Consider the following 20,433-nt stretch of genomic DNA (forward strand, 5'->3'; position numbering starts at 1 on the left):
AGCAACAGTACAACAGGTGGAGTCTGAGGTCTAATCCTAATCAGGGAGAATCCAATTCGACACCTCAAAACCTGTGGAGAGTCTGGTTTCAGAGAACATAGTGTCCAACTGAAAGCGCTAAACAAATATCTCCTGAAAAACTAGCTGCAGCTGATAACACACTATTCTTGTATAACCTGCTCTTGGAAGAGTAAGAGGTCAAATCATTTCTATACAATGAAATTTCACTGTTATACAAAACTCTAATATAAGCTATATGTCCCAATAGCAGTGGGGGGAGGGTTGTAGTAGGATTAAACCTGTTTTAAATAACTGCTCAAGGAACCAATACATATTTGTTACTAAGAGGTGGAGCAGAGTTGTACTCCTTTTCTCAGGGGATGCTTTTGGGCAGAGACCCTTAAGGAAACTGGCTGAATACAAAGAATGATCTGTAGTACAGGTTTCACTGTTAGTTTAACAGTTTAAATTCACCTTACATTTCATATTTTTGTTTGTTTGTTTTGCTTCCTGTATTGAAACTAGACCTGTTTTCTTAAACAAGGGATAATCACTGTTGGAAAACCCTGGTGAGAGAAAATGAACTATGACACCAGAAAGGTCAAGTTAGAAGTGAGATAGCAGCTTACAGACTGAGGCCAAGGAATTTAAATAAATCTGAGGGCCAGTGTGAACATGAGGAAAGTCCCATGATTCTTAATCTAAATCCAGTTCATTGCTTTTAACCTGTTAATCCCTCAAATAGAATGCCATCCAAATTCCTAGTTCTGTTTGTGCATGTTTGGGGGGATGACCCAAATCTCCTTATACCTGTATTGGACTATATAGGAGAGGCATACTGAGATCTTTATTATTGTTGAATAGAAATTCCTTTAATATTTTGCTAGGGTCAGAAGAAGGTTCTCAGTGGTTATTATGTAAAGGATTTGTTAGAACATGGATACTGTTTTACTGTGATTCATCTCTAAAGTATCTTCCTAAATATTTATCTTCACTCTTGCAATGCTTCCATTAATAGTATTATCTAGTGGTTATGACTTGCCTTTCTTTTCCCATTCCAACCTAAGGGTGAGACATTAAACACAGCTAAGTGAACGTCTATGGAAACATTTTAGATAATTTTCTCTGCAACTTTGCTAGTAAAGGAAGTTAATTTGTTTAAGGACATATGCCAGGATCCTTCCATTTAAAGTGTTTCTGCAGTATTTAAAAGCCTGTGTTCAGACCTACCCAGATGAGGGTCCATAAGCAAGTGACACATGCAATAGAGAAACCTTTTAATATAAAGTAAACTTGGGGGCCAGACTCCCAACAAGCTGGTGAAGATCGGCCTAGTTCCATTTGCTTCTGGGGAGCCTTTACCTTCAGCCAGCACAAACAAGGGTCCTGTAAAATGAGGAGTAACTATCACATAGACACGCCTAAGTTTCATGAAGCTGCAGCAGAGCCATTACTTCGCAGAAGGGCTGCAGCAGCAGGAGGGGGAAACCCCTCATGTAGGCCAGTGAAGGAACAAGCAGGGCATGGCCACGAGGCAGGTTGAACCCAATGAAGCGCCTCTGCTGGGGCCGCCCGCTGGCTCCGGGCTCCCCGCAAACAGGGCGGGTAGGGAATGAAGCTGAGGGAAGTTTCCTCCCCCCGGAGCCTCCCCAGCACCTTGCGCGAGCCTGGCTCACGGCTGAGGCTCGGCACCAGTGGGGGGTGAGGCGAGCGCGTGCCGGGGCTCCCCCTCCCCAGCCGCCGCCTTCCCTGGCCCAGTCTCCCCCTGCGGCACGTGAGTCTCCCTCCTCAGGCCCCAGCCGCACTCACGGGGCAGCGAGCCCGGCTCCTCAGCGCCACCGGCCACGGCCCCGCTCGACTCCACTCCGGAGCTTTGGGCAGCGGGACGCTGCTGACTGGCCCTTGGACCATCCAAAGAGCAGCCGGAGACAAGCGGGGCGGACTCCTGCCCCCTCCCTTCCCCCGTCCCTGTCCTAGTTATAGGCTGGGCCCGGGCTGGCCCTGCTCCCGGGGGCCTGTGTTGGGGCTGGAGCTGCTTACAGGCGCTGCAGAGCAGTTCGGGCTCCAGTTACAGCTGAGCCCGGTGACTGCCTCTGTCCTGAGCTGTGACTTCCTGACCTGTCGCTGTCTGGGCGGCCGGGGCCGGGCTGCACCTGCACCTGCACCTGCACCTGCACCGGGCGTGGGGAACCGTTCAAACATTTCACTGGAACAAGGCTATTGACTTGCCCGGAAAACCAAACAATCTTGTGAGTGCCCAGCTTTGCTTCTTTGTAACTTTACAGCAGGTGAAAGCCGCCGCTTTTCTGATTACTGCCCCTCACATCTCCCTGTTTACACACTGAAGCGTGTCCCGCAGTTTAAGCCCAGATTTGTCTTTTGTCCTTGCCAGCCTGCTGCTGTTTCACTTTTCTGGCTGCAAAACGGCATAGCAATGCTGAATCGTAAAGTTTAAGGTGAGCAAAACTTTATACACAGCCCTCTATGGGACTCACACAAGGATCACTGTAGTGGCTAAGTTCCTCAAATCTTTAATGTGTTTAGCCTCACAACTTCCCTGTGAGATAGGGAAGTGCCATTATCCCCTTTTTACAGATAGCCTCTCTGTGCCTTTGTTCCCTAAATCAGTGGTTTGGGGGTACACAGGCTTCTAGCACCGTATATCAGCTCATCTAGATATTTGCCTACTTTTACAACAGGCTACATAAAAAAAAACACTAGCAAAGTCAGTAAATCTAAATTTTCATACAATGACTTGTTTATACACTAAGTATTTCTATTCAAATTTATTTATTTTATAATTATATGGTAAAAATAAGAAATTAATTTTTTCATTAATAGTGTGCTGTGACACTTTTGTATTTTATATCTGATTTTGTAAGCAAGTAGCAAGTTAAATGAGGTGAAACTTGGGATATACAGGACAAATCAGACTCCTGAAAGGGTACAGTAGTCTAGAAAGGTTCAGAACCACTGCCCTAAAGTGACCTGCCCATGGTCATCCAGGTAGTGTGTGGCAGAGCAGGGATTTGATGCTCACAAGGGATTTGATGCTCCTAGAATACTCAAGGAGTTAATGGAGGAGGTATCTGCGCCTCTAGCTATTATCTTTGGGAAATCATGGGAGATGGGGGAGATTCCAGAAGACTGGAAGGGGGCAAATATAGTGCCCATCTATAAAAAGGGAAATAAAAACAACCCAGGAAACTACGGACTAGTTAGTTTAACTTCTGTGCCAGGGAAGATAATGGAGCAGGTAATTAAAGAAATCATCTGCAAACACTTGGAAGGTGGTAAGGTGATAGGGAATAGCCAGCATGGATTTGTAAAGAACAAATCGTGTCAAACTAATCTGATAACATTCTTTGATAGGATAACGAGCCTTGTGGATAAGGGAGAAGTGGTGGATGTGATATACCTAGACTTTAGTAAGGCATTTGATACGGTCTCGCATGATATTCTTATAGATAAACTAGGAAAGTACAATTTAGATGGGGCTACTATAACGTGGGTGCATAACTGGCTGGATAACAGTAATCAGAGAGTAGTTATTAATGGCTCCCAATCCTGCTGGAAAGGTATAACAAGTGGGGTTCCGCAGGGGTCTGTTTTGGGACCAGTTCTGTTCAATATCTTCATCAACGATTTAGATGTTGGCATAGAAAGTATGCTTATTAAGTTTGCGGACGATACCAAACTGGGAGGGATTGCAACTGCTTTGGAGGACAGGGTCAAAATTCAAAATGATCTGGACAAACTGGAGAAATGGTCTGAGGTAAACAGGATGAAGTTCGATAAAGATAAATGCAAAGTGCTCCACTTAGGAAGAAACAATCAGTTTCACACATACAGAATGGGAAGAGACTATCTAGGAAGGAGTATGGCAGAAAGAGATCTAGGGGTCATAGTAGACCACAAGCTTAATATGAGTCAACAGTGTGATACTGTTGCAAAAAAAGAAAACGTGATGCTGGGATGCATTAACAGGTGTGTTGTAAACAAGACACGAGAAGTCATTCTTCCGCTTTCCTCTGCGCTGGTTAGGCCTCAACTGGAGTATTGTGTCCAGTTCTGGGCACCGCATTTCAAGAAAGATGTGGAGAAATTGGAGAGGGTCCAGAGAAGAGCAACAAGAATGAGTAAAGGTCTTGAGAACATGACCTATGAAGGAAGGCTGAAGGAATTGGGTTTGTTTAGTTTGGAAAAGAGAAGACTGAGAGGGGACATGATAGCAGTTTTCAGGTATCTAAAAGGGTGTCATCAGGAGGAGGGAGAAAACTTGTTCACCTTAGCCTCCAATGATAGAACAAGAAGCAATGGGCTTAAACTGCAGCAAGGGAGATTTAGGTTGGACATTAGGAAAAAGTTCCTAACTGTCAGGGTAGTTAAACACTGGAATAGATTGCCTAGGGAAGTTGTGGAATCTCCATCTCTGGAGATATTTAAGAGTAGGTTAGATAAATGTCTATTAGGGATGGTCTAGACAGTATTTGGTCCTGCCATGAGGGCAGGGGACTGGACTCGATGACCTCTCGAGGTCCCTTCCAGTCCTAGAGTCTATGAGTAAGTCCTAGGTTAGTGCTCTAATCTCTGGATCATCCATCTTCTCCCCAACAAAGGCATAGTACAATACAGCATATAGCATAATGGGGCCTTTGCTGTAATACAGATAAATCATTTAAGTAAACCACTCACCTTTATTACTGTTAGCAATATTCAAAGCTCTAAGGCTTCTGTACACTGGTGTTTTCTATTCAGTTTCAGGTTTTAGAGGGGTAGCCATGTCAGTCTGTATCAGTACAAACAGAAGAGTCCTGCCACGTTAGAGACTAACAAATTTATTTGGGCATAAGCTTTCGTGGGATATAAATGAAGTGGGTTATATCCCACGAAAGCTTATGCCCAAATAAATTTGTTAGTCTCTAAGGTGCCACAAGGACTCCTCGTTGTTTATTCAGTTTCAGTTTTTCTGTTCGGCTAAATAAAACCAGGTAGACCCGTGGTGTAGACCTTCTTTAAGGCATCCTAGCCTGTTTTTACTCAAAAGTAGGGATGTTGGAAATTTGCAGGGAAATAATGATTAAAATGGTGGATGGCTGCTATTTTCTTTTAATGGAAAGTTTTCAGCAGTTTTCACTCTGTGAGTGATGGATGAAATTAATTAAAGAAAGCTTCAGAAAAAATAGTTGACAGTAATATCAACTAAGGTGGGATGGGAAATGTTGGAAGCTTCACTGAATGGAACATTCAAAATGGTCTGGAAAGGACATTAGGAAAATGTGCTTGGAAATTTCCCATTGAGTTCACTGCAGGGGGTAAGGAGGAGAATAGGCTCATTCTGTAATTCTACCATTATTTTGCTGTTCACTGTGGGGTACACCTCACATACTGTGTGTTTATTGTTTGTTTAAATGTTTTACATGTCCTGCATAGTAGAGTTTATGGTTACTAGGCCAATACATATTTGCAGAAAGCAGCTAGGATTTACATCTCAAATCTAGATATCACAAACTTCAAAGGACAGAACCTGTTTGTACAGACATAAGACTATATTACATTTGACAATTAAAATGTTATAGCTGTATCTAATTTGTTTTCCCATTAGCTTTAATGTCTATTCTAAATTGGCTACAGTATATAATATTTAAATCAGTACCTCTCATTGCAGGATAGGCATTGAGTACACCGCTGCATTATGTGCTCTTTTGTTCTTGAAATAAAACAATACTCTGAGATATGTTTCCAGTATAGACATCTGAAAAGATCATTTCAGTGACAATACTAAAGTTGGTATTCCACAGTTTATCTCTGAAGTGTCATTATCTTTGGTGCTGTATTTTAAAAAAGAAGAGTCATAAACCCATCATTTTTATAGGAGTAAATATTAAAAAAAATGACTAAGACTTAATTGATTTACAGCTTCCTGAGTAGCTTAATTTATTCTGCAATATAAAGTCATATTTGTGTATAATAGTTCATGCTTATTACCATAAATATAGAAACATATCAGTCTTATTGCTGAAAGAGAGACTTTTTTTCTTGAATGCTTGAAGTATGTCTCAGAGCTATTACATTCATTATGCATTCAGATATGATGGCCTTTCTTGGTAGTGGCAAAAGCATACGGTTTTGGGAGTGAGATGGAGATTATTGGAGAGATGTCTGTCTCGAGGGGAGCTAATTCTTCTCCCTTGTGTACTCTATATTTGGATAATAAATCTCACCCTGTCTTTTGCTTCAGAACATTAATGACAGTTTAAAAAGAATTACAATGATTAGTTCATACCTCTGTTCTGAGATAATGTATTTGTTTATCCTCACAGGGTTTGTGATGAAATAGTATTTGTTATAATGTCTGCAATGTTTGCTCTTGGAGCAGTTTGGATTTGTCTGTTTGTTTCAAGTTATTGTCACATATCCTTCCCTGTATTGTTGCCTGTCAATTTCTGGTTCCATGATGGAGTGTTACCATATAAATGTATTTTTTGCTGAGATTTTTATTGTTAGATAAGCATGATGAGAACACTGGGTAATCACTGGATATTTGCTGTAACTAGTTTGTAGCCAGATTGTGAACTCTTTCTCCCATTGGTGGGCAGTTTCTCAGAGAAGTAATCCCTTATGGGACCACTTGAGTGAATAATGCTCACTAATGGTAGTAAACTGCTTCTGCAAGAAAATAACTTGTTCTGTCAATAACTCCATTCATCTTTTATCACTAAACAAAAATTAACTTTTTTAGTTTACATTTAGCAACTCATCAACTGTCATGAGCAGCTATTATATGTGATCAATCAAGTCCTAAACTACAGACAGACACTTTTTGTTGCTGAGTTTCTGTACTTTTGGCTAAAATGCTAACTTAAATGTTTTTTGGAACTGTATGATGTTTACATATAAAATAAGCACCCCGACACAGAGCTGGTGTTTGGGTATGTGTTGTGCTAGCACTTTTCTGTTGGCCCCATTCCCCATGGGGCTTAATTCTCCACATCCTTGCACTTTGTACAGTCATTTACACCTATGAAATGTAGGGGTTAAATACTACTAGTCTTTTGTACCCACTTGGTCTGGAAATACTATGTAGTGAAAAAATCAGACCTTCAACCTGATTCTCCATTATGTCTGAGCTGTGTGACCACGGACAAGTCATTAAGTCTGTCTGGGTGTGACGCATGGCTAGAAAGGGTTAAACATCCTGTAAAATAAATAACCCTCAAAAGACATGTAGGGAAATAATGTTTGTGTTTTTGTGTATTTACATATGTATGACTAAAGTCAACAGTGTAATCAACAGTCCCTGTCTATGCTATATTCTGATAATTCAGAGGTCAAAAGATGATCCTATCCTTTAAATGAATTGTAAACATGGGATATCTCAGAATTCATCTCTCTTTGAAATGTACTCTAAATGGTGGAGGAACAAGCAAATAGCCTTATGTTAATTCGTATAGCTAAGTACCCGTGATGAACCTCCTTCAGAGTCATCCTAATTACCTTTTGTTCATGAAAGAAATCCTAACTTGTCAAAGAGGACATGAAATAGTATAAAAGATCCTTGGGTCCTGATTCTGTCATCTCAGATCTGCTTAGACTTCATCAGGGGAAGTTTGAGTCACAGGACTGAGGTCCCAGTTATGCTGGTACGCCCTGAATATGAGATTTGGACATTGGACTATGACCTATGAACTGAATTCTAAAGATTCTTGAAGAGAAATATCTTCAGGGTAGCTTTTGCAAGCGGTTTGCTGCAATTGATGGGTGTGGAAGTTAACTCAGGGTGAATCACTGTATAGAGAAAGCAATAGTTTGTTTGGGGGACTTGTTCCAGTTCTTAACTACCAGAGTCTTTCAGAGGTGTATAGATCCACTGACTTTGCTTTGGAAAGAGCCAGTGTGAATAACTTTGAGATGGTTTTAGATAGAATAAAAATTGTCAGGGAAATTGAACAGCCTGTGACCAAGAGGGTGTGCTTGACCAGCTTGTTGGGAAGACAGTGTTGTTGGGACAGGAATATCTCCATATTGATTCTTTGAGTAAGCGGTCTGTGACTCAGGTACTGAAGAAAGATTGGGTTAGTGGTTTTTCAGAGCAGAACAGCTTTCTGACTGAACTCATGAGGATCCAGGGGAGAACAGGCAAACTCTCACCCTTAGACACTTTGAGTTTGTTTGGTATCTCTTTAAAACATAGAAAGTCCAGTCTCTAAGTTGCTGGTGGTGGTAGATTCACAAGCAAGCATGCAGGAGAGCATCTGTGTAGATGTTCATAGCACAAAGGGGCTGCATGATGAACACACCAAGCGAATTCCTGTGAGCAGGAAGTTTCAGTTTTCAGCTTTCTAGGAAAAAGGTGGCGGGAAGCGGGAGTGATAAGTACTGGTGATGGACCTCATTCAAAGTTATCCTAATTACCTTTTGTTCCCAGAGGAACTCCCATCTTGTCAGAGTCACAGAGTCAAACTTCCTATGACCTGAATTCTAAAGGAACTCTTTGCAACTACAGAGATCACCATCTCTGCTATGAATCTGAACCTCCATTAATTGAACTGTATGTATAATGATCTTTTAACCATTCTCTCTCTTTCTCTTTTGTTTTTTAATAAATTTTAGTTTAGTTAATAAGAATTGTCTGTAGTGTGTATTTGGGTAAGAGCTGAAACATTCATTAGCCTGGGAGGTAATGTGTCTGAGCCTTTGGGATTGGTAGAACCTGTTCCTGTATGTGTTTGAAATAAAGATTTACAGAAATTTTCATCGTGTTTGATGTGGGTACCTGGATGGAGAGTTGAGACTGGATCACTTTAAGGGAACTGTGTTGTTTGGACTTCTGAGTAACCCAGAAGGCAATAAAGAAGCTGTTTTATGCTGGCTTGGCAAATCTATCCACCAGCTTTATGGGGATTGTCTGCCCCATTCTTTACAGTTCACCCTAATTGAGTGACAACAGCTGGCTCCCCACTGGGACCCCGGTCACACTGGGTCTGTACATTGGGGATAATAAAAAATCCCCTATAGGGTTACTATGAGAATAAATCCATTAATCTTTGTGAGGGGCCCAGATACCACTGGTTTCAGAGTAGCAGCCTTGTTAGTCTGTATCCGCAAAAAGAACAGGAGTACTGTGGCACCTTTGAGACTAACAAATTTATTTGAGCATAGGCTTCCGTGGACTTATGCTCAGATAAATTTGTTAGTCTCCAAGATGCCACATGTACTCCTGTTCTTTTTTCAGATACCACTGTGATGGGCATATAAATACCAAGATAAATAAAGTAAAAACACCATGGCATTTTCCATAAAAAATGCTGGTTTGCCCCAGTGTCCCTGGTAAAAATGGACATCACTTACTGTTGTGTAGTGTACTAGATGTTGTTGTTTGTCACATGCTAGATGTTGTTGTTTGTCACATGCCAAGGTGGCTACATTCCTCTGTTGTTATATGTAACTTACATAACTGATGAAGGATTTTAGGTTCCTTTATAATGAAAGGTGCACCTAAGTGTAAAATATTATAAGAATATAGACATTTAGAAACACACTGTTAAATAAGATCTTACAATTATATTTTAGTATATTAAATGTATAAGTTAAAGCTAAATTCTGCTTTCCAATATCCATGTGCAACCTTATAGATTTCTGTGAATAACTGAGAGCAGATATTGGGCCTTAAAGTTTTTCTTAAATACTTGTGAGAACATCTGCATGTAAAAACAGGCGTGCCTGCCAATCTCTGTTCATTTCAAAGTGTATATTAAAGCAAACAGCAGAATGGTGACATCTGAAATAGTACAACTGCTGCTCTGCTATCTTTAGACACAGCTCTGGGAAAGAGTGGAATGAGGGAGGAGGGAAGGCATGAGTGCTGAGGAGGTGGCAGTATAATAGTTTGGCTGTCTATATTTCTTAGCAGGTGGGTTGAATGAGTGCTTCTATTACTTCCCTGGCAAAGTATTGGTTTTTAGCTCAGATGGTTATATGTCTGAAGTATTGGTTGTTCTTTATCATAATGATACACCAGAAGATAGAGTTCCTGGAGCTACCACAGTATTAGCTCCAGTGGCAAAATCCACTTGAACATGGAGTTTGAGGAAGTGGAACTCTGTAATTTGTCTTTCCTCTCCATTCCCACAACCCACATGACCTAGTAGTCATAAATGTTAGCAGATTTTGTATCATGGTGGTTGGGGGTGATCTGCTGTCACATAAAAAATATGAACACTATTTATTTCTCAGCAGTGGAGATGGAGGGGCTGGTTTTTCTCGTATGTGGGTTTTATAATGGTATAACTGAGTTGACTTCAGTGGAGTTACCCTGATTTTACTGCCATGTGAAAAGAAGATCAGGACCTGAATGTATTATAGAAACTAATTCCTTACTTTGGCCACTAATGAAGATGAAGGAAGGCTCAGTTTTAAGCAATGCCAGAAAAATAAAAAATGTGCTCTAAAAATGTCAAGCGTATTGTAAAAGAAATGAATTCCTGATCACTGTGAGCTTGATAGTCTTCAGGTCTACAGTAACTGAAAATAACAGCTATGACTGGTGATGGTGAGAATGTAAAGCTGACCATTTATAGTAAGAGCAGGGAATGAGCCAATGATGATTCAGTCAGATGTTTCTGTTCTGTTGAAACTAATGAGAAATGGATGGAACATTCCTTGTTTAATATAGCCCAAGATGAATATGCTTTCTGTTCAGTTATATATTTTATGGAATGTTATAGGTGATCAGTTTCTTTTTGTTGATGAACTGCTTTTATGGTTTTGAAAAAAAATTAAAGTATTTCCTTTAGAAATACAGACTCCTGCTGTGTATGTGCATTAATGTTTTCCATTAACATTTTGTAAAAGTTCAGGGCCAGAACTTGTGACTCCATTGACTTCAGTATAGCTATGTCAATTTATACCACCTGAGGTTCTGCCTCTTAGAGTATACTTGGTTCTAATTTTCCGTTACAACAAATGAATAATAGCTATTGATGTTACTGAGAGTTGTTTATGTGAAGCCCAGGGGTGGGCAAACTTTTTTGGCCCGAGGGCCACATTGGGATTGCAAAACTTGCATTGGGATGGCCGAATAGGGAAGGCTGTGCCTCCTCAAACAGCCTGGCCCCTGCCCCCTCCCACTTACCACCCTCTGACTGCCCCCCTCAGAATCCCTGACCCATCCAACCCCCCCCGCTCCTTGTCCTGTAACTGCCCCCAGGACCCCACCCCCTATCCAACCCCTCTTGCTCCCAGTCCCCTGACTGCTCTGACCCCTATCCACACCCCCGCCCCCTGACAGGCCCTCTGGGACTCCAATGCTTATCCAACCCCTCCATCCCCCAACCGCCCCCCCAGAACCTCTGCTCCCTGTCCCCTGACTGCCCCCTGGGACTCCCTGCCCCTTATCTAAGCCCCCGGCCCTGCCCCTCCCTTACCCTGGCGCTTAGAGCAGCATGTCTGGCGGTCATGCCACCTGGTCAAAGCCAGACATGCTGTCACACTGCTCGGCAGGAGTGTGCAATCCCACCACCCAGAGCACTGCCCACACGGCGGCATGGCTGTGGGGGAGGGACCAGGGGCTAGCCTTCCCGGCCAGGAGTTCAAGGGCCAGGCAGGACGGTCTGCGGGCCATAGTTTGCCCACCTCTGGTGTAGCCCCTGCAGAACAGACACCATTGTCCTGATTCTGCAGGACATCATGAGTTGGTAATTAACCTATGATAATTCACTTATCTCAAAAAGCAACAAAGAGTCCTGTGGCACTGTCATGGTATAATTCCCCACTCTGAACCTTAGCGTCCAAAAGATGAGGTACCAGCATGAATTCCTCTAAGCTCAGTTACCATCTCAGTACTTGTAGCGCTGCCACCAACCAGGAATTCCAGTGCCTGGTACACTCTGGTCCCCCCAAAACCTTGCCCAGGGACCCCCAAGACCCAGACCCTCTGGATCTTAACACAAGGAAAGTAAACCCTTTCCCTCACCGTTGCCTCTCCCAGGCTTCCTCTCCCTAGGTTACCTTGGAAGATCACTGTGATTCAAACTCCTTGAATCTTAAAACAGAGAGGAAAATCCACCTTCCCCCCTCCTTCTCACTCCCCCTTCCAGACTCTCCCCGAGAGAGAGAAAGTAATCCTAACACAGAGAGAAAATTAACCTTTCTCTCCCCCTTCCCCCCTTTCTCCCCACCAATTCCCTGGTGAATCCAGACCCAGTCCCCTGGGGTCTCACCAGAATAAAAAAACATCAGGTTCTTAAACAAGAAAAGCTTTTAATTAAAGAAAGAAAAAACAGTAAAAATTATCTTTGTAAATTTAAGATGGAATATGTTACAGGGTCTTTCAGCTATAGACGCTGGGAATACCCTCCCAGCCTAAGTATACAAGTACAAATTAAAATCCTTTTAGCAAAATACACATTTGAACTCCTTCCAGCCAAATACACATTTGAACTCCTCCCAGCCAAATACACATTTGCAAATAAAGAAAACAAACATAAGCCTAACTCGCCTTATCTACCTAATACTTACTATTCTGAACTTATAAAAGCCTGTATCGGAGAGATTGGAGAGAAACCTGGTTGCACGTCTAGTCCCTCTGAGCCCCCAGAGTGAACAACCACCAAATACTAACAGCACACAGAAAAACTTCCCTCCCTCAAGATTTGAAAGTATCCTGTCCCCTGATTGGTCCTCTGGTCAGGTGACAGCCAGGCTCATTGATCTTGTTAACCCTTTACAGGCAAAAGAGATATGAAGTACTTCTGTTCTATTAACTCTTACTTATCTGTTTATGACAGGCACCTTATAGCATAACAGATGTATTGGAGCATAAGCTTTCATGGGTGAATTCCCACTGCATCAGACGTCTGACAAAGTGGGTATTCACCCACGAAAGCTTATGCTCCAATACATCTGTTAGTCTGTAAGGTGCCGTAAGACTCTTTGTTGCTTTTTTACAGATCCAGACTAACATGGCTACCCCTCTGATACTTAACTTATCTCATAATCACTGACATTATATTCTGGCAACAAAAGGATAAGTAGATTGCCATGATTATGGAGCAAAAGCATGATGGACTGTAATGTCACAATAGACTGATGTTTGATAATCAGTTATGATCTGTTGAGCAGTTATGAAATTCCACACATACAGTATGTATGGTACGCAGTAAGGTCTGTAAGGCATATTCTAAAAATTTACTACAAAGTGTGAGTTTGGTTCATTTTTTTTTATTAAAAATATCAAGTACAACAGAAAAGACTTTACAGAGGTATTATACAGGTAAAATAAATAAAAATAAAATACAAATGCCAGGTCTTTTCCCAAAGGTTTTTTAAAGCTATTTTTTTGTTTGTCTTTTTACATTAGAATTTTTTCACTTTGTGTGCCCTGTTTTTCCTGGAGGCAATTTGAACAATTGTTAGGGAAGGAAATGTCAGACGGACTATTGTTTTTTTTGTTGTTTTTCATTAATATTTAACTTAAACTCATGAAAAAGACTTAGAAGAAAAGTTCTGAGAAAGAGTCTAACACCTTTGTCCCTTCAGTTGAGGTCAGCAGATTTTTTAGTTACCTAATGAGTCAACTGAGGGGAAAAAGTTAGATAAGACTTGATCTTTCTGATATTGCTAACATAAAAAGCAAGCAGGAAAAGAAACTTTACAAAAACTTTTATATTATATTGTAAAGGAGCAAATAAAATTTCAAGCTTTTTTTCCCCTTTACAGGTCACCTTTAACAATAATTTATTTAATCTGCATAGCACAGTCAAGTCTAGCAGACTCTCCACAAGTGAGGTTCCCTCATGGATTTATAGAAGTAGCATGCATTCTTACAAAGGACTAATACTTACTCGCGATCTTATCATATAGTTTATCCCTCAACAAAGCTTCTCTTGTTTTGCATTGAAAAGGCAGTCATATTTAGAACTACTTCCACAACTCTTAAAATGCTTGCAGAATGTAACAAGCACACTTAACCAGGACTGCCTCCTTTTAGCTTTTGTAGTGGAGTTCTTCCCGAAACCAGGGGGAACAAACTCTCCTCTTGGCAGGGTTTCCATTTCACTCACACAGCCTTTCTCACTTACTAGTAGAAAACTTATTTTCCAGTGTTTGTCTGTAGCATACTAAGTCACACTCTCCCTTCCCCCACCTTCCCACATTCACACAAATCAGTCTTTTATAAATTTCCCATGCAAAAGAGGAAGAACAGAATGCTAACTCTTATTGGACCACAGTGCCTTCCCAAGCTAATATGAGGTCACATTGCAGAGACACTTCTTGCTAAACTTTCACAAACATAGGGGTAACTGTAAATAAGCCAAACATACAGATAAAACATTCTAACACTGAACATAATATCCAGTATTAAATAAGTGTCTATTTCTTCTAGTCCAGTTTCTCTTGGGTACTTACTTACCTCAACTGAAGGGAAGAAATGTGAGCATAAAATCTACTGAGTTATCATGTAAGTCACACTATACTCTCTTACTGGAGCATGTTGCTGGCTGCTAGCAAGTGTGTCTTTGAGCTATAGGCAATCATAGGCTTCCTTGAAGTTGAGGGACATGGTAGCCACCTTTCATTCACACTAAATGAGGAAGTTATTAAATGGCCCGAAGTGATATCTGAAACAATGGAAGCCACTGCCCAGCAGTGGGGTAATGTATACCACAAAATAAAAACCTTGGAAGAGAACCAAAAAAGTGCCATCGTAGCTAAACAACAAAGTAAAAGAAGCAGTGAGAGACAAAAAGACTTCCTTTAAAAAGTGGAAGTTAAATCCTAGTGAGGAAAATAGAAAGGAGCATAAACTCTGGTGAATGAAGTGTAAAAGAGTAATAGCAATTTTTTTTTAAGTACCTGAGAAGCAGGAAGCCTGCTAAACAACCAATGGGGCCACTGACCGATCGAGATGCTAAAAGAGCACTCAATGATGATAAGGCCATTATGGAAAAGCTAAATAAATTATTTGCATCCATCTTCATGGCTGAGGATGAGGGAAATTCCCAAACCTGAGCCATTCCTTTTAGGTGACAAATCTGAGGAACTGTTGCAGATTGAGGTGTCATTAGAGGAGGTTTTAGAACAAATTGATAAACTAAACAGTAATAAGTCACCAGGAATAGATAGTATTCACCCAAGAGTTTTGAAGGAACTCAAATGTGAAATTTCAGAACTGCAAGTTGTAGTTTAAATCATTTAAATCAGCTTCTGTACCAAATGACTGGAGGATACCTAAAGTGACATCAATTTTTAAAAAGGGCTCTAGAGGTGATCCCAGCAATTACAGGTCGGTAAACCTAACTTCAGTATTCGTCAAACTGGTTGAAACTATAATTAAGAACAAAATTGTCAGACAAATAGATGAACATGATTTGTTGGGGAAGAATCAACATGGTTTTTGTAAAGGGAAATCATGCCTCACCAGTCTACTAGAATTCTTTGAAGGGGTCAAAAAGCATGTGGACAAGGGGGATCCAGTGGATATAGTGTTCTTAGATTTTCAGAAAGCCTTTGACAGGGTCCCTCACCAAAGGCTCTTAAGCAAAATAAGCTGTTGTGGGATAAGAAGGAAGGTCCTCTCATGGATTGGTAACTGGTTAAAAGGAAACAAAGGGTAGGAATAAATGGTCAATTTTCAGAATGGAGAGCGGTAAATTGTGGTGTCCCTCAGGGGTCTACTCATCATATTAATAAATTATCTGGAAAAAGGGGTAAACAGTGATGTGGCAAAATTTGCAGATGATACAAAACTACTCAAGATAGCTAAGTCCCAAGCAGACTGCAAAGAGTTACAAAAGGCTCTCACCAAACTGGGTGACTGGGCAACAAAATAACAGATGAAATTCAATGTTGATAAATGCACATTGGAAAACATAATCCCAACTATACATATAAAATGCTGGGGTCTAAATTAGCTGTTCCCACTCAAGAAAGAGATCTTGGAGTCATTGTGGATAGTCCTCTGAAAACATTCACTCAATGTGCAGCAGCAGTCAAAAACGTGAACAGAATGTTGGGAATCATTAAGAAAGGGATATATAATAAGACAGAAAATATCATATTGCCTCTGTATAAATTCATGATATGCCCACATCTTGAATATTGCATGCATATGTGGTTGCCTGATCTCAAAAAAGATATATTAGAATTGGAAAAGGTTCAGAAAAGGGCAACAAAAATGATTAGGGGTATGGAACTGCTGCCATATGACAAGTGATTAATAAGACTGGGACTTTTCAGCTTGAAAGAGAGATGACTAAGGAGCATATGATAAAGGTCTATAAAATCATGACTGGTATGGAGAAAGTAAATAGGGAAGTTTCAGGTTTCAATGGTAGTGTTAGTCTGTATCAGCAAAAAAGACCAAAGAGTCCTTACGGCACCTTAGAGACTAACAAATTTATTTGGGCATAAGCTTTCATGGGCTAGAACCCCCACTTTATCAGATGTATGAAGTGAAAAATATAGGAGTAGTTATAAATATATGAAAGGATGGGGGTTTCCTGAGGTCAGTCTTGCGAGATAAATCAATTAATAGCAGGATACCAAGGGAGGAAAAATAACTTTTGAAGTGGTAAGAGAGTGGCCCATTACAGGCATTTGACAAGAAGGTGTGAGGAACAGTAGTGAGAAATTAGTATTGGGGAAATTAAGTTTAGGTTTTGTAATGACCCAACCACTTCCAGTCTTTATTCTGGGCTAATCTGATGGTATCCAGTTTTTAAATTAATTCCAGTTCTGCAGCTTCACATTGGAGTCTGTTTTTTTGTTGAAGAATTGCCACTTTGAGGTCTGTTATTTATTTATCTCATTAAACTGATCTCACACTTGGTAAAGCAACCCTCATCCTTTCATGTATTTAGACCTGCTCCTGTATTTTTTCACCTCATACATCTGATGAAGTGGGTTCTAGCCCACAAAAGCTTATGCCCAAATAAATAGGGAAGTGTTATTTACTCATTCTCATAACACACAAACTAGGGGTCATCAAAAAAAAATTAATAGGCAGCAGGTTTGAAACAAACAAAAGGAAGTATTTTTTTCACACAATGTACAGTCAACCTGTAGAACTCCTTGCCAGATGTTGTGAAGGCCAAGACTATAACAGGGTTAAAAAAAGAACTAGATACGTTCATGGAGGATAGGTCCATCATGGAGGATAGGTCCCTAGCCTCTGTTTGCCAGAAGCTGGGAATGGGCGACAGGGGATGGATCACTTGATGATTATCTGTTTTGTTCATTCTCTCTGGGGCACATGGCACTGGGCACTATCAGAAGACTGGATGCTGGGCTAGATGGACCTTTGGTCTGATCCGGTATGGCTGTTCTTATGTTCTTATGGCAAGGCCTGAGTAGAAGATGACCCTGAGGAGTTTTCCTGGAGGCTGATTACAAATGCAAGGGCTGCAGCATTGATTTGTTTGTGGCTGTCTTTCCACATATGTATGAAAGGAACCAGAAAGTGAGCAGACAAAGAACTAGTGTGAGTGGTCCTGGCATGAAGCTGAGAGAGAGAGAGCATCTTTTGGGCAGAGTGTTGGTTGGAAATGCAGGTCTGGACATCCAGAGCTAGGAAACTGCCTCCTGTTGGATGTTCCTACTGTTATTTTCCTCAGTGGCCAACACCTGCGGCATGATCCAAACCCAATTTACCTCGGTGTGACATTGGATAGGTCATTAACCACTTGAGGAAGACGGCAGCCAAAGTCAGCACTCAGAAATATCTGCTCAGAAAATTGGCCGATTCAACCTGGGGTGCGAGCACCCACATGCTTAGATCATCAGCCCTTGCCCTCTGCTATTCAACAGCAGAGTACTGTGCTCCTGTCTGGTGTCGCTTGTCTCACACAAGGCAGGTCAATGTAGAGCTTAACAAAGCTATGCGTATTGTTACCAGGACTTTATGGGCAACTCCATTGCACTGGCTACCGATACTTAGCAACAGAGCAACTTTCCCACATTTGCCATGAAAAGACCTGTGTCACACTGCTGGCTAAGATCCATGAGAATAGCGACCCACCATTGTACACAGACCTCTTTGACTACCAACCAGCTCGTTTGTCTTCTAGATGCCCTTTATGGTCATTTATGCCACCACAGATGATGGTGGAATTTACTTGGTGCAACGAGTGGTCAGTGACGACAGTCATTAATTATTCTATCATCACGGACCCAACCTTCTGTCTACCAGGTTTTGGTCTGCCAAGCCACCTGTGTTCATCTCTGAATCAGTTTTGAACAGGACAGGGCAACTGTGCGGTCAGTATCTTTAAATGAAGGGTTTCTAATGACTCGCAGTGCAGCTGTGGTCAACTTCAGACTGTGTCGCATATCATTGTTGAGGGTCCACTTATTTATTTCAACAGCAGACTACTAGCTCTCCATCTGGCTGATGACGATGCCATTAAATGGCTGGGCACATTATGTGTATGCCAATGACTGTGTTCAGAGAAACAGGACTTTGTGTAAATTCTTTGTAAAACAGGATTGCGCCAAATAAATACTTGATTGGTGTAATCAATTTATCCTGCTAACAGAATCAGCCCAGCTCAGGCCTGAATATTGGTTAACTGCTCAACCCCAAGGGGCAACAATGCTTTTGACTTGAGACCATTATGGCCCATTCAAAAGTTGACTACTCAGAGCTATTAAAAAGCATGCTTTGTATTGATTTTTTTTCTTTCATGTATTTAAACATATTGTTAAGCAGTCTACCCTCAAATGTCTAACCTACCTTAACATTCCTATAAGTTAGGAACATAGGATATAGAAATTGCCTTACCAAATCAGATGAGTAATCAACTAGGCCAGTATCCTGGCTCTGACAATGATTGCTGTTTGATTCAAACGAAGGTGAAGGAAGGTGTATTGGACAATGACAGAATAATCTGTTCAGTTTCTTCAGAAGCTCTGTCAACTATTGTAGGCACTGAAACAATATGTTTTCTATCCATTACATTATTTTATTCTATCCAATGTAAATGTGGATATTTTCCATATGAATATTTAATCCTTTTTTGAATCCTACTAAGTTACTGGCCACAATGGTATCTTGTGTTAAAAATAAATCTTTTATCAGTGTTAAATTTGTTGGCTTTCAAATTGTTGAAAAATGTTCTAAAGATTTTAAATATTTATTTTTAAATTACTGCTGCTAGCTAATTTAGAAAGAACAGACCAAAGAGCCAAGTAGCTAATGATTTCATTGCACCTATACATAGGACATTGAGGCCACTAACAGCAATATAGTTACTCCTAAAATGTGTGTACTGTGGTACTCAGTCCTACTATGATTACCAAAATCTACAGACCTGAGATGATAAAGATGACACAGTATATTTGTCTATAAATCAGAATTATATATTTGTATACCACATCCCTAGACGTGTATGTTTCTGAAATTATGCTGAACAGTTTGTCCTTGTCTATACTTGCAATTTAACCAAGTTTGGCACTTTTTTTTTCTTTTGGGATTATTTTTTTCTCAGCATGTTCTTTTACCTTAAGAATGTCAAATCTGATCTTCTCTGATTTGCTGGAGGACCTTCTAAATGTCTTAGAAACTTTACTGTGGGCTCTAAAACCAAACTGAAGAGGTGGGCAGAGAGGAAGTTAAACTTTTAACAAAGGCATCCTTACTCCAAAATGTTGGTTATTATAGTTAAATAGGGGTTAAGAAAAACAAACGAAAACTAGAGCTTTCGAGCAACCAGACTTAAAAAATCCTTCCCCACTCAATTGGTCAGTTTCAGTCTCTTGGTTCCTGTGATGTCACTATTGCGCTAGTTCTCCGGATGTTAGTGCCCATCAGACAAACAGGACCTGACTTTCTAACATAAAGAACGAGGAGGAGAAAAAACTTTGTTCTGGGAGGGGGAAAAACATATTCTTTATGCCTCACAAAAAAGCAAAACCGAGTACCAGCCTATTCTTTCCTTGTAACACCAGGGATGGATTCAGTCTGAGGACTTGATCACTGTTTGTTGCTGACCACTCCACTGCTGTCCATGATGAGCAGCTCTAAAATCCAGAAAACGAGGCATGCAAAGAGTTAAAACTGAAAATACAGCGAAATATTGTTTTATTACATGACCTCAGCTACTGTATAAGGCTTCCCCAGAACGGGAGGGATCTTGCAGCCTAGCTAGGCACAGCAGAAAGATTCCTGGAGGGGGAATGTCAGGTTTTACTCTGAGCCTTGTTTTTGCTACTCCTTGTGTTTTGTAAAAGTGACTTCTCTAAGTTAGAGTGTGTGTATTTCTTCTTCTGTTTATGTATTGGCTTTGAGCCAAAGCTCTTTAGGGGTTGATTTTTATTGCGGTGTTTTCAGACTCGCTGACAGGTCAGATCTGGAGGAATGGGAGGGGAAAGATTTTAGGTAATACATCGGCTGTGAGGGAGGCGGAGGGGCACTGAGCTTAGACTTTCAGTGAT

At 40.9% G+C, this 20,433-nt stretch overlaps 1 protein-coding gene across 4 annotated transcripts in view; it reads right to left on the bottom strand.

The window, feature by feature from the left end:
- Positions 1–5,723, bottom strand: part of CHDH (choline dehydrogenase) — a 41,018-nt gene extending 35,295 nt beyond the window's left edge. For 2 of the 4 annotated variants that reach the window (XM_030570224.1, XM_030570222.1), the window contains exon 1: positions 1,810–2,244. The gene's annotated coding sequence lies outside the window, so the exon portion shown is untranslated. Of the gene's footprint in view, positions 1–1,230; positions 1,417–1,809; positions 2,245–5,656 lie in introns of those variants that run through there. The other 2 variants (XM_030570225.1, XM_030570226.1) reach the window with 2 other exon arrangements.
- Positions 5,724–20,433: the final 14,710 nt, after the last annotated feature.

Source organism: Gopherus evgoodei, chromosome 7 (genome assembly GCF_007399415.2).
Source record: "Gopherus evgoodei ecotype Sinaloan lineage chromosome 7, rGopEvg1_v1.p, whole genome shotgun sequence".
Taxonomy (NCBI): domain Eukaryota; kingdom Metazoa; phylum Chordata; order Testudines; family Testudinidae; genus Gopherus; species Gopherus evgoodei.